The sequence below is a fragment of the Vulpes vulpes genome, chromosome 14 (genome assembly GCF_048418805.1).
Source record: "Vulpes vulpes isolate BD-2025 chromosome 14, VulVul3, whole genome shotgun sequence".
In the NCBI taxonomy this organism is placed as follows: Eukaryota; Metazoa; Chordata; class Mammalia; order Carnivora; family Canidae; genus Vulpes; species Vulpes vulpes.
Genome location: NC_132793.1, coordinates 50,551,102 through 50,565,600, shown reverse-complemented (window position 1 = coordinate 50,565,600; position 14,499 = coordinate 50,551,102). Strand labels below are relative to the sequence as shown.

The 14,499-nt window shown below is 44.2% G+C and overlaps 1 protein-coding gene across 25 annotated transcripts in view; it reads right to left on the bottom strand.

Annotated features, from left to right (window-relative positions):
• The window catches only part of PJA2 (praja ring finger ubiquitin ligase 2), a 223,438-nt gene that overhangs the window by 116,750 nt on the left and 92,189 nt on the right, over positions 1-14,499 (bottom strand). For 6 of the 25 annotated variants that reach the window (XM_072736601.1, XM_072736603.1, XM_072736604.1 and 3 more), the window contains 2 exons: positions 8,178-8,311; positions 7,130-7,274 (listed from right to left, as the gene is read on the bottom strand). The exons of 8 other annotated variants lie outside the window; for them this stretch is intronic. The gene's annotated coding sequence lies outside the window, so the exon portion shown is untranslated. Of the gene's footprint in view, positions 1-3,261; positions 3,361-7,129; positions 7,275-8,177; positions 8,312-12,419; positions 12,497-14,499 lie in introns of all 25 variants that reach the window. 11 more of the 25 variants (XM_072736600.1, XM_072736602.1, XM_072736606.1 and 8 more) reach the window with 4 other exon arrangements.

Genomic DNA, 14,499 nt, shown 5'->3' with positions numbered 1-14,499 from the left:
CAGCACCTGTCCCCAGGTCTGTTAGACGCCCAAGCTCCCTGCGCCCAGTCATGAAGCGCCAGGGGAGTATCGCTTTGGGTCCCACGGTAAATGCCAAAAGCAGGGCAGGAGATTCTAACAGGCCGCGATGCCGCGGCGTCGCTGTTACACGGACATGGACAAGGCTGTCAAGGCAGCAGATGTCACGGGCCATTGCTTGGTGTCCGAGAAGAGAAGAGAATAGAATGAGGAAACACATCTTAGAAGCAAAAAAAAATAAAACCAAAAATCCACCCCAAGACTGAGGGTGCGTGTATGTGTGCACTACGGTTTTAAGGGGCCAAGAAGAGGGCTCAGGAAGCCGGACCCCATGTACTAGGCGCACGGACCGCATGGCTTCCCATCTCACAGCCGCCTAGGGCGCACCTGGGCCCTGGGGTTCCTGGAGTTTGTCCTTCCCAGTATTTTTTCAGCAGTCCCTGAAAGCGGCTACGTTGTTTTCATGATAAAAAGAGAGACAAGGAGGAGTCAGAGTCAGGAGCAGGGGGTTCGGGGCTCCCCAGGGCTGCCTCCGGGCACCTGCTGAGCCGCCTCAGCCGAGGAGGCCGAGGCCAAGGCCGGGCGCCTGGGCCCACAGCGTGCAGAGGGCGGGGAGGAAGGCACATGGCTGCTCCCAGGGCGAGCAGGCCCTGGCACCCTGGGCGTCTGGCCCAGCGACGGTGGTCTCTCCACCTGGGGTCCCTCGCCTCACATCCCACAGGCCGGCCTCGCCAGCGGCACCTCCCGGGTCTGTCCGGTGAGCGGCCGCCGTGGCCTCTCAGGCCCTGACCCCCGGTCACAGGAGCTGCCAGGGCCGCTTGGGAGGGAGGCCTGGAAGGGCAGCCGCTGGGCCCGGGCCCTGGCCTGGGGACAGCGCCTTGGATGGACAGAGGACGTGGGGGGTGAGGCTCAGAGAGCAGGCCGCTCGAGGCAAGGACGACCACCGTCACAGGCCCCTGGAGTGTCCCCAGGTGAGGCCGCCACAGGCCAGGCGTCCGCTGTAGGCCATGGCCCCTTGTCCCGGGAGCCCCAGCTCCCCAGCCAGCTATTCGGGCTAAGAGCCTCAGGGTGCTCAGGTGCCCCGACTCGGCAGACGCTTGGGCTCAGGCCCTGAGGAGGGGCCTGGGCACGTTGGGTAGTTGAGGACAGTGTAGTCTAGAAGCCGTGGAACGACAGGGGGGTGGTCACAGCCACCCAGAGCCTGAGCCCAAGGGGTGGCCAGGCCTGGAACAGCCACCTGGCAAGGCCCCGAGGCGCCGGCCTCCAGGAAGGCCTCCTGCTCTCTCATGCCCTTGCATGGCGGACCAGCGTTGGCCTGTGAGAAGTGACAATATGTCATGTTCCAGATTGGACAGTAGACGACCATGCGGCTGTCGCCTTGGTCTCCAGCTTTCTTGGATCGCCTGTGTTGGGCAAAACTGCTCACGTATCATGAACAGTCCTTTGAAAAGACCCGTAAGAGGAGGAAGGGAAATGTCCATGGGCCTCGAGTGAGCCTGGGAACAGTCCTGCAGTGCTGGCTAGCCACCTGGGTCCGGAGACACCTCGGGCAGGACCTGGGCGCAAACCACAAGGCTGAGCTGCTCCTACGTTCTTGGCCTTCAGGCATGAATGGATGATGGGTGTCTGTTGTCTTGAAGGTGCTAAATTTGGGGCTCATGTGCCATATAACAACATGCGACTAATACCAGAGCAGCACAGGCTCCTCAGGGAGGACGTTCACGTTACCACCTGACAGGGAGGAGCAAGCAAGGCCACCGGGCAGAGCCGACCTAGGGAGTCGGCAGGAGCGGGGGAGGAGCGTGCTGCTGAGAAACCTGGCTCTGGGGCCTCAGCAATCGCTTGGTGAATGGATGAACCTCAGGTGCCCCGACCTCCCTTATGAATCTCTAGCCAAAGACCTACTCTGGATCTTCAACCAGGGCTCAAGGAGGGTCAGCACTCTGTGGTTTTGGGTGTCTCCATTACGACTCTTGGGTCGTATGACCCTGAACGTCTACACCTGGCGGCAACAACCCTGGGTGCAAATGTGTGGGTGGCCACCTGTGTGGGGAGCGCTCTGAAGTGAATCCTGACGGCTGTATCTCAACACCATCAGGCTTTGACCTATCCACAGGTTCTCACTGGTGGTTTTTGAGTTCCTACTGGGACTTGGCCTCCCGTCTACACCCAATGTGTAGGGTGGCCAACATTTTAGATTGTGCTGATGCCCTGCTACACATCTCATATGGATTCTGTTGTTGATCTTTGTGACAGTCGTGTTGCACGTCATGGTAATACTTGCGTTAGGCACGAGGAAGCGGAGGCAAGAAAGGCTGTACGTCATCCGGGGCCATAGGCCTCTTAGGTGGTGGAGGTAACGTTTGGACGTGATCGGTCTGCTGTGCCGTCAGTGCCTGTGTGGGGATTTGCCACCTGTAGACGTGTGACTTCTGCAAATGCAGCATAGTTTGGAAGGTGTCGGAGGCCTCACATGGAACCCCTCACTCTGATTGATTGCAATACTCAAGCAAAGCATCCGAATTCACCTTATCAAATCCACAGCTTAAAGCATTCTACAAGAAGAAAATGGTAAGTACGTCGTTTAAACACACACACACACACACACACAAAACCGTAAGTGGGAGGAAAAATGGCTTTCTTATCAATGTCCAAATTTCTTACACTTTGTCTAAAATTACACACTATGCTGTACCTCTTCACGCTCTATCCCACTGCTGTGGGCTTCATGATAGAATGCTTCAATTTGCTCCACATATAATATCTTCGCACCACTGTTTTCTGTAATTTATACCACATGCTGTCCACTTCCTTGTACTATTTTATTCAGGAGAGCACTTTGGATATCAGTTTCTATGAAAGATGTTATTTGAAATGAAGTCGTATCGCAAGCTGCATTATAACAATTTCCTTCTTTGCTTTGCTCCTGCTTCATCTTACACAGTCACCCTGACGTCGGATGCAGTGCTGAAATCTAAATGGAACGAGTGTTTGCAATTGATGCTTATGTATGACTTATTTAATCTGCTGCCAGAGTGATCCACTGTTGAGTTCTCTGTTCTCAATATCCTCTGAGGCCTGTTCTGACATCGATCTTACTAGTTTCATGGAGAAAATCTGTACTATGTGCATCGTTGTAAGTTAAGTGTAAGTGGGCCAGTCATTCTGGCTTTGGGATAATGTCCTACGATGCTACTTACTAACACGGAATAATTACGGGAAGAGTAGAAAAGTCCGTCAGACCTCAGTCATGCAGGGATAATTGCCTTCGTGCTCTGTGTCCGCTCCTTTTTTCCCATTGTGTCCTTGGATCTTTCATTCATTCCAATGTTTCACGTTAGTCTTTTGAGAAATGAGACACAGAGGAAGAAAAATTGAACTTGTCCCACTTGAGTGACTGTTTGGCAGCTCTTGTTAAGGACACCACCACCACCACCACAACAAAAAGACAACATTACTTTGAGGACCAAAGTGAAGCTGGTGCCTGAAATTTGCATGCTTTCTTAGATTTATGATTCTCTGGATTTGAGTACACACATCAATCATATTTCAAGGTACTGAATAAATGCGGCCTAACTATTTTGCTAGGAGGGCTCTGCTGATAGCCAATCACAAGAAAGATAACAATAATATTATTATTTATAAGAAAAAAAAGACATTCTAATGTCTTTTTTTGGCAGAGAAGAGATTCGCCAAGAAGGTAGACAGCACGCAAGATCTTTCCGGGTTATCATTCCTCGGTTCCCATGCTGCAGGCTCTAGGTGTGGAAGCTGTCCTGTGGTTAAGGCTTAGGCCCCTCCCTGCCCTGCTCCCCGAGCACTTTGTCTGTGGTGCTTTGCTGGCAGTGATGTGCATGGCTCACGCCTAAACTACAGCGCACGTGCTTTAAGGGTGGACAGAAGTTCTGGTTATCTTTTGTTCTCTCCACCCCACTTGTAGAAAGAAGGTGTCAGGAAGTATCCCAACAACGAGACTTTAATTTTATTTCTTATTCTCCATATTATTATGCAATTTATTAGTAAAATACTATCAATGTACAAATAGTTGTGGATTGTCCCAGTTAGTCTTTGAAGTCAGGCAACCTAGAGCTGCAGGAGGTCTCAGACCACCTCTAACCCAAACCCAGATTTCCTGAGGTCTTGAGTGGAGACTGCCATCTACCGGCACGGTAGGCATGATCTCGGGCAAGCCATCCACCAATGCCGAATTTAAATTTTCTCTTTTAAGAGAACCAGAAGGTGTACCTTCCGCGGTGGCTGTGAACATGCCACGAGGTGATGGGTGCAGAGGGCCTTGTAAAACTGCAAGTGCTCTATCAATGTTAGTTCAGGAAACTGGGGCTTTGAGAGGGTAGGGGGCTGCTCCGGGGTGCCTGTGCGGGCCAGCTGGTGCAGGGCCAGGGTTCTTCGGGTGGGAGAGCCTCACTCAGTAAGAACTAAATGTGGAGTGAGAGGGAAGGTGCGTTTCAAGCAGATCGTGGCTTTGCTTGGCACGTGCCCAGCATATCCTCGCCATCCTGCCTGCTGCTACCCTGAACCATAGCCATTGAAGTTGAGAGTTTTGAGAAATAAAACTGACCTCCAGGCTATTACTCCATAGCCTCACTTGTGGGTGACAGGTGGGATGGGGTGATAGCTTGGAGCCCCACGTCTCCTGAGGCGGGTGATGCGTGTGAAGGTATCTGGGTAAACGGCAGGGAGCCGTGTAAAGGCCACTGTTGCTGCCCCCGCTTCCTCCAGGTAACTTTCTGTTGCCTTTCTCCCATCAGGAAGAAGAAAAATAATTCTCATGCAAATTACACATTAAGTCACCTCAACAGCCTAGTATAAAAGTTTCGGGGAGAAATGACATTGATTTTTTTTCCCCCAGCATGGTGACCCCATTAAATCTTCCTTTCATGACACACATTTTGTTTTCAAAAATTCTCCATTTTATTCTTTTAATTTCTTTCAGAGACCATTACTCTGTATTTGTTATTATGTTTTGGTCGTGCCCTGGGTCCTACTGTTAATCATTTTGTTTGTTTCTTCTCATTAACCTGGACCATATACTCTTTATTTATCCTACCACCTGAGTAACTCCTTCCCTTCCTCCACACCCGCCAAACTTGGGGCATCTTATAAATAAGTGCTCTGAATTAAGACAAATTCTTTCAGGACTTCCTCAGTTGCCTTTGGGAAAATAGCTGAGATTCTGAATCTTGTGTTTCTCTTTAAGAGAATTACAATAAAAGAAAACTGTCCTGGATCGTAACTCTTATTCCTCCCCAATTTATGGCGCTCCCTCTGCAGAAGGAAAGAATCCATAAAGAATCTCAAATAAACACCTAATAAAAGAAATTTAGTTCACATTAAAATACTAGAATACCAGATGGTGGAATTTAAGTATTATTCAACTACTGTTTATCCTACCCAGTGCTCATTTTGAATTCAACATTTTTGAGAATTATTCATGGAGCCATGTTGTATTTCATGCAGATAACAAGCTTAGTTTGGAGTGAATTACCAGAATGCACCCATAATTTCCATACTTCCTTGGTTATTGTTAATTTGGATTGCAACTATTAGTTAAAGTTGAGAGGCTTTCGAAAGCAAATTGACATCAAGCTATCGTGGACAATAATTTGTTCAGCAATCTGCGGGGAGGGCAAATCATTAAGTTTTACAGGGTGGAGGGACTCACCAAAGAATGTGATGTTCCATCTGCCAAAGCTGAAAAACACAACTGCTTGATGAGCGTGTTTCTTGCTCTGTAGCAGCCTGCCCACTGAGCAGGCAATTATTCTTGCTTTTATCTAATGGTTGTGGCGTAACTTTTAAGTGAAAGTAAAATGCAATTTCATCTTCCAACACCTCCCCATGTGAATGGATAAAAGATCAACAGAGCTGTCTCTAACACAGCACACTTCCCCAAGTAAAGTCAAAGGGCCCTTTGACTTAATCACTAGGACACACATGGCAAGTGTAAATTACGGGGCTTCTCCCATGTCTGGTTCCCACCACACACTTGTATTTTAGTCACCTTGTGTTAGGGAAAATGACAAGTTTTCCTGTTCCAAGTCATTAAAAAAACATATTAGGAGACCTTTTAAAAGAACAACATCCATTCCAAGGCTAAAAGCTAATGCTTTGACAGTTTGAAGAGTTTTCACCCTACATTTAAAATTAATCTTTGAACAAAAAAAGCTAAATTCACTATGACATACCCCAATGCCAAAAAAAAAAAAAAAAAGAAAAGAAAAGAAAGAAAAAAAAAAAAAAGAAGCTTTACAGAGAGAAACAGGGCTTCAAAATCTCTTTCTGATTTTATTGTTGGATTTTCCAAATTCTGAGATCAACAGAAATTGAAGGGACTTTTCTAGCAATCAGCCTACAAGTCATCATTATTGCTCCCCATTGTTGAACATTTACTATGTCCCAGCATACTCATGCAGGGAGCTTCACACCCATGATCTCATTTAACTCCTACAGTGACCCTGCAAGGGATTCTCATTTCACGAATGAGGAAACAGCCTTAGAGAGGCTAGTAAGTATTCAGCTGAAATTCCAACTTGGCATTGTCTGACTTGAGAGCTCGTGCTTTGATCTCTAACAGCGAATCTCCTCCTTGAGCAGCGTAGATGTGAAGTTATATGTGAAAGTTAATACTTGCATTTTATTCTTGATTTTTAAAAAAATATTTCATTTATTTATTTGAGAGAGAGAGAAAGAGAGCAAGAGAAAGAGAGAGAGAGGGAGAAGCAGACTCCCCACTGGAAAGGGAGCCCGACGCAGCCTCGACCCCAGGACCCTGGGATCCTGACCCAAGCTGAAGCCAGATGCTGAACTGACGGAGCCACCCAGGTGTCCCAATTATTACATTTTAAAAGTGGCATCACAGAGAGGACAGCACACTTTATTTTTTAAAAAATGCCTAATGAAAAGTATACCTTGGGTGTGTCTCTGTGCCGAGCTCCAGTCCTGTACCATTCGCAACGCTTTATGGGGAGCATCTAACTACTAACACACTCTCATGGAAAAGAGCGTACATTATGCCTTCGTTGAATGGCTCCCTACGTTCCCTCTAAGCCTGAAGTTATTCATTCGTAAGAGGAATGATCATAGTACTTACATCATGTTGGGAGGTAACTCCACGAGCATCCTGCATTTCTGTGCCTCCTGGCTGCAGAGGCACTGGCCACCTCTCCTCTGGCCTACTGTTTAAGAAGGATGTCTGGAGAGTAAACTGCCTCAGGCGACAGTGACAGCGTCTCCCTCTAAAGCAAAGAGTGGCATGATTACTGTTTATTTTAAAATATTCAGTTTCCCTAAATTCAGGGCTCCTTTCCTACGATGAACCCACAGTGTATGTATGTGTCACCTGACCTTCTTTCTGTCATCCTGCGGGAACTGGGGCTTAGAGGACTGGCCCAAGGGAATGCTGATATTCTCGTTTCTGCTACTTCTGTGGGTCATGAAGTCCTTTGTCTCTGACTCAAGAGTCTTACGTCTTCTGCCAGCATCCACAACGCTGGGGCAGGCCACCTTATTAGCCTGCAGGTAGGGTGACATCTCAAACCCTTCATGATTCTCGATATCTCATATAGCTGGGTGGCAATTAAATGAGGCTATGTGTAGAAAATTTGGTGGCTGGCACATAGAAAATACTAAATACATATTGGATATTGAGGTTATTACTAGCTCAGGAAAAAAAGTAGTACATAACTGGTTCATTAATAATAAAGGTATTTTGATATTTTATATGTGTTAATTTCAAATTCCTTTTTTATGTGATCAACTAATAGTAACTTTCTTTCATATACGCTGTAGTTAATTCAGTCGGGACTCCGGGAGGGTCAAGTAAATTCTGCAAAGATAGGGTTCATGAATTTTTTGCCTCTTATGGCTAGGGCAGTTGGTACAGAAATAATTCTGAGGGAATATTTTCCAGTTAGGTCTTGCAGTGTTCTGATCGAATATTGGGAGAAAATTAATGAACCAATCATACAAGTGCCATTCAATAGACTGACAAAGTGTAACGACTCAAAAGTCCCAAAGCCCATGGTTCTTTATGTACATGATCTGAGGAACCCTGAAAACATTATTTTTAAACCATCTGTGAACCATATAACTTACTGGAGCAAAAATGAGTTAAGAAATACAAGTGAGGGTGGTTGTACCTGGGTGGTTCAGTTGGTTAAGTGTCCAGCTCTTGATTTCGGCTCAGGTCATGATCTCAGGCTTATGAGATCAAGCCCCAAATTGGCTCCGTGCTCTCTCTCTCCTTCCTTCTGTCCCTTGTACTCCCCTACCCCTCCAAAAAAGGGAAGAAATACAAATGATAATGTAGCTCTGTAATCTGTCTGGAATTCCTTCTCTATTCCTTCTGTATCTCTTTATTTTAGCTCTACTCTTATTATTGAAAAAAAAAGGAAGGTTCGAATCACTTGCCATCAGGGAAATACAAATCCAAACCACAATGAGATCCCACCTCACCCCAGTGAGAATGGGGAAAATTAACAAGACAGGAAACAACAAATGTTGGAGAGGATGCGGAGAAAGGGGAACCCTCTTACACTGTTGGTGGGAATGTGAACTGGTGCAGCCACTCTGGAAAACTGTGTGGAGGTTCCTCAAAGAGTTAAAAATAGACCTGCCCTACGACCCAGCAATTGCACTGTTGGGGATTTACCCCAAAGATTCAGATGCAATGAAACGTCGGGACACCTGCACCCCGATGTTTCTATCAGCAATGGCCACAATAGCCAAACTGTGGAAGGAGCCTCGGTGTCCATCGAAAGATGATGGATAGAGAAGCTGTGGTCTATGGATACAGTGGGATATTCCTCAGCCATTAGAAACGACAAATACCCACCATTTGCTTCGACGTGGATGGACCTGGAGGGTATGATGCTGAGTGAAGTGAGTCAGTTGGAGAAGGACAAACATTATATGGTCTCACTCATTTGGGGAATATAAAAAATAGTGAAAGGGAATAAAGGGGAAAGGAGAGAAAATGAATGAAAATATCAGAGAAGGCGACACAACATGAGAGACTCCTAACTCTGAGAAACGAACAAGGGGTGGTGGAAGGTGAGGTGGGCGGGGGGTGGGGGTGACTGGGTGACGGGCACTGAGGGGGGCACTTGGCGGGATGAGCACTGGGTGAAATGCTATATCTTGGCAAATTGAACTCTAATAAAAAAATACAAAAAAAAAAAGGAAGGTTGATTTTGTTTGTTTTGTTTTTTAGTACTGATGGCAAATTGTTTCCCTCCTTATGTCCTCTGCATGTGCTTCTGGTTTTACATGACATGTCTTTGGCAGTTTGAAGATTCCCTACTTTGGGAGTACCGTAACAGCCACCAATTAACTTATGGCTTTGCTTGTCACTGGCAGAGTTCTTCTATCTGTGGGTTACATTTACGTTTTCTTTAAAAATGAGCTGTTCAGTAGGTGAAATTTAAGGAGAAATAGGCCATGTGAATAATTTCAAAGTATCTCATACCGTAAGTAAAGGAATACTTAATTCCAAAGAGAAAAATAGTAGATGTGTGGGTGGGGGAATTTGGCAGACACAGCCGTAATCAAGATCAACGTCACCATTATGGCCTACCACGGCATGGGGTGGCACAGCGATGACGGGCATGCCCATTTGTGGTATTCTTTCTAATAATGCATAATCTCAGTCTAAGCATGAGAAAACACTGAACGAACCTAATTTGAGGAACATTCTACAAAATAACTTATCAGTACTCTTCCAAAACCTTGAGGTAATAAAAGACAACCCAACAAAAGACATGTTGGAAACGCTGAAATTGGAACAGACTAAAGATCTGACAAACAGAATGCAGTGTGGAATCCTGAGTGAGATTCTGGGATGAAAAAAAAAAAAAAGGACATTAGTAGAAAAACTGGTGTAATCTGAATAAAGCCTGTAGTTAATTGCATCGTATCAGTGGTAATTTCTTAGTTCAGAGATAAACACCTCTTATCTCTTTGGTTACGCAAGGTGTTAACGTTAAAGGGCGCCAAGTGAGGTGTACATGTGAACTCCGTGCATTGCTTCTCAACTCTTCTAGAAGCCTATAATTATCTTAAAATTAAAAAAAAAAATTCTTTTAGAAAGAAAAAGTGAGTTATTTTTTTCAACCATTATGATAAAAACCTGGTTTTATTTTCCATGCTAGGAAATAAAGTTAAAAGGTGAAAGAATACAACAGATGATTCTTCACAAGCAAGAATAATTACGTAACAGCCTGGAGACACAGGAGAGAGCGAGGTCATTTATGGAAGACATTCAGCAAAATGGCATCCACTTTGTTTTGTTCTCTTTTAATGTGTAGGTGTGTGTGTACACAGTCTGTCTCCCCAAATAGATTTGAAGACCGCCTCTCTATTTTCTCACGGGCTGGCTCAGATTTTTATATTACTAGATGTTCAAAGACTGTTTTGGTTGTTGAGAATGAGAACCAGTGCTCTCTGCTGGCTCAGATCTCATGCACTTCCCCCCCCCCGCCCCCCGGATGTTGAATATCTGCTCTATAGACTTTATAGTTGTGTATTCAATATAAGGTCTGTGCTAACAATTTTTAAAGAAGAAACAAAAGAAACAAAATTTTTAAAAGAAACAAAATTTTTCTTTCACTTCCAATTCACAGTTTCTTTCAGCATTACCAGTACGTACACTTAAAGAGGATTGCATAACACTTTTTCTTTGCCTAGAAACTGGAAAAATGTTTCATTTCCACTACTCAATTATTTTGAATGTTCATGTTAATAATGAATTAGGGGTAGAAAGAGATAGGTGGGGTTTTCATGTTAATAGTGAAAAAAATATTTGTGAAAAAAATAGTGAAAAAATATTTTTGAGAGACTGGTGTTTTACAAAGGAATCCTTAATCTGCTACCATCTCCTCCTTCAGGTGTGTTTTTTTTTTTCTTGAAACTCCAACACAGTTTTTCATCATTTCTAATCAGAAGACATTTTTTAAGGATGTTCTGTCCATGTCACTACAACCGAGAGGGACAAAGACGCATGGCCCCTGACTTCAGGATTTTTTATAATTGAGACAATTTGGTGTCCCACCCATCTCTTCAGCATCCGCTTCTGAGACTATAATTGTGAAACATCTTCCATCTCAATCTGTCACTGATATCTAAAATTTCACCACTGAGATTTCATTCTGTGGTTGCCTCCTAAATACAACCAAAACTTAAAAAGGCAATATGCTGTGAATTTTGCTATTAATTCCCTTCTAACGTGGTAGCTGGCTGAAAGTCACCCTGAATAGGAAGAAAAGAGGGGGCAACAAGAAGCAAGTAGAAAATGGGGAAGGTATGTTAACGGGGGGGGGGGGGGGGGGGTTAGAATTAATAGGACCCAAGGTTACATTTTGGCTTTCCCATTTACTAACTGGTTAACTTTGGATATAATACTTCCTCTCTTTTAGTTCAGTTCCCTCATGTGGTTCAAATGCAAGTAGTGAGCTCGCCTCCCTGGAAGGGTCACATTTCGACGAGCTGAGAAACGTGAAAACACCTAGTCTAGCACCAGAACTGGAGCAGGTGATGAAGGATTTCTATTTTTTTGTTTTTTAAAGTGAAGATAAACGTTGTCCTCTCCCCAGTTTGACTACAGGACCAAAATGTACTAACTCGGAGGTCTCGACACTATCCACAGAGCTTTAAACACAGGACCAGAGGCGTCCTTGGAGCCCCCCTCTTCCAGCTCGTGTCTTGGAGACAGAGGGTAGCTGTGCAGCCTGCCCTTGCCCGGCCTATGCAGGGAGCAAGGGAAACAGCTGCTCGCTCCTTCCCGCCAAGACGTGAGCTCCCCTCTAGGCCCTCTAGGCTGGCTCGACCTGGAAGGCAGTCAGGTTGGATGATGAAGAGAAGGCACCGATGACAGAAGAAAATCTGTGTGACCCGGCGCTGAGGAGGAGCCCCAGGGGAGTCACCAAGGCCGACCTTGGCTGGGGAGGCCAGGCAGGGTGAACCTCAAGGGCTTCCCAGAGGCTGAACAGTTTTATGGGGTGTAGAGTCCTATTTCCAGTGTCTGAGGGAGATAAGGGGCCTCTCACTGGGACCTGCTACAGGTCATCGGACTCGTAGGCTCCCCTTTCTTGACCTGGAAGGGTGTTAAGTCCGGCTGCTGTTTGTGCTGCCTCGGAGCAAACACCACGGGGCCCATCTCAATTTTGAGAACAATTTCTGAATAGCATTCTCTTAGCAGCTGAAGGAAGCTTTTCTTGAGAGCCACTTTTAGAATCCAATTTTGCTCTTTTTCAGTAAAAGGACAATTAAAAACAGCAACAGAAAGCAATGCTTATTTTTCTCAGGCTTTTCATGGAGGTTTACTTTATTCATCTGTTTTTACATATTTACTTCAATTTTGTCTCATTATGTAAAACAACACTAACCAGCATGCACTTCTGTCATCATCTGAGTGTTCTCTTTTTTGGGGGATTTCTTTTAACTGGTATCACCTCTGAATAATCTGGAAAAAAAAAAACCCACCAATTTGAAGAAGCCATCAGAGGAAACCCCACATTGTCTTCTGTTTGTCTTCTACAATAGTTGTTCCCTACGCTTAGGAGCGTTTTGAAGTGTGTTGGTGATGAACACACTGTGTTATTACTTTACAGTCATATTATTTTGACCCAAACAGCATCACTGACCTTATTTATCAAGTCCCAACACAAAATGACCTTTTCTTGATGTTTTGGGGGGAATACATAAGATGGACATTTAGGGAGTGAGTGATCTCCAACCTCAGAATTTATAATCTATGAGTAGAAGTAGATTATCTAGTAAGGGATTTCAATGTTCCCAAAAATCAAGTTATGCCAATTTTGAGTATATTCAAAAGAATGGAATGTGAAGTGCTGATGAATGAGACAGTTGGAGAAAAGTTGGTAGTAGCAAGAGTTTTGAACAATATACATTCAGCCCTTTCCAGAAATTCTATCTCTAGAAATTAAAATAACTACTAGAAGTTAAAATCCTTCTCCCATTGAAATAAATAGGCATGAAAAGAAATTCATGTATAGGCTATTCATTACAATGTTATTTATAAAAACAAATCATGGAAAACATTAAGCTACACCTGGCAATAAATTATTGTGCATCTGTTGAACAAGTATGAAGCCATGAAAATTATAGTGACAATTATATTTAATGATCAGGGGAGATATTTATAACATATTAACTGAAAAAAATCAAGTCACAAATGTGCAGTATGTTTTCCAAATTTGTAAAAAGTATATACATGCATATGTAGGTAATAAGAAAAATAACTGGAGTATATCCCCAAACTCTTCTGTGATTATTTCTCACTGGTAAAATTAACATTGATTCTGTATGTGTTTTGTATTTTTCAAAGTTTTCAATAAAAAGCACGTATTATTCTGAATTTCAAAAACAGTCACTATTTTTTTTAAGTGATCTGGGTTTTGAAGATGATTACAACAGAGAAATTTCAAAAATATTTTGGCCATATTTGGGTTATCACATAAAAGCTTTCTGTGCTGATTACTCAGGATTACCTCTGTGTCTTGTCAGTTTCCAGACACATTATTCTATAAAAATGTATCTTAACATATTTGTTTAAATATGGGGAACATTTTCCTAAGGAAAACAGCAATCCAAATAATCTATAGAGAAGCCTCTGGGTGCTGACTCTCTACAAAGCTCTCTGCCACACACTGTGAAGAATGCAAAGTGAATGAGAAACAGCTGAGCTGTTGGGGGCACCCAGATTAGCCGACTTGTCCAAGGTCACCCATCTATGTGCGGACAAAGCCAGAAATGAACAAACAAGGGGCCAAGGATCCTTACGTCTGCTCCGTGACTCTGACACTAGGCCTCACCATGTGGGCGTTGACTTATCTCGTCCCAGTCCCACTTGTTACCAGTTCTGGAGACGCTTAGGGATCTACCGTTAGGCCATCATCCACCCAGATGTCTTTCCCCTGGCTTCGTTGTTCCCGAGGCCTATCATTGCCTCCACTCCTTCACTCTCCTTTCCCTTCAGTTTTTATTTGTAGTAAGATCCATCATACATAATATCTGAAGACTCCACTAGTTGTAAGCTACTTTGCTAGGAAACACAGCATAACTCCACCCCTCTCGTCCTCCCCAGAATTAATCCCTTTCTTCCCTTTCACCTGATTATGATGTCATTCAGCTTCCCGAGGGTAGTAACACTCTTTGTTGCTATTCTTGATTTTTCAGTTTCTGTATTGTTAACTGACTTCTCATTATGGGAGATGAGACAACATATCTCTCCCCCTCTCCTTCCTCCTTTTACTCTCCACATATGCATAGTCCGCTCATTTCCTTCTCCTCTAGTAGAGTTACATTGTAATTTTGGTTAAATTAATATTATATATTAATACATCGTTATGATTACATAAATTCCGTTTCTAGCTGAGACATCGTGTAAACTACGAGCACTATTCTTTTCCTGCACAACATTTTGTTTTCCCTGGAGTTACAATT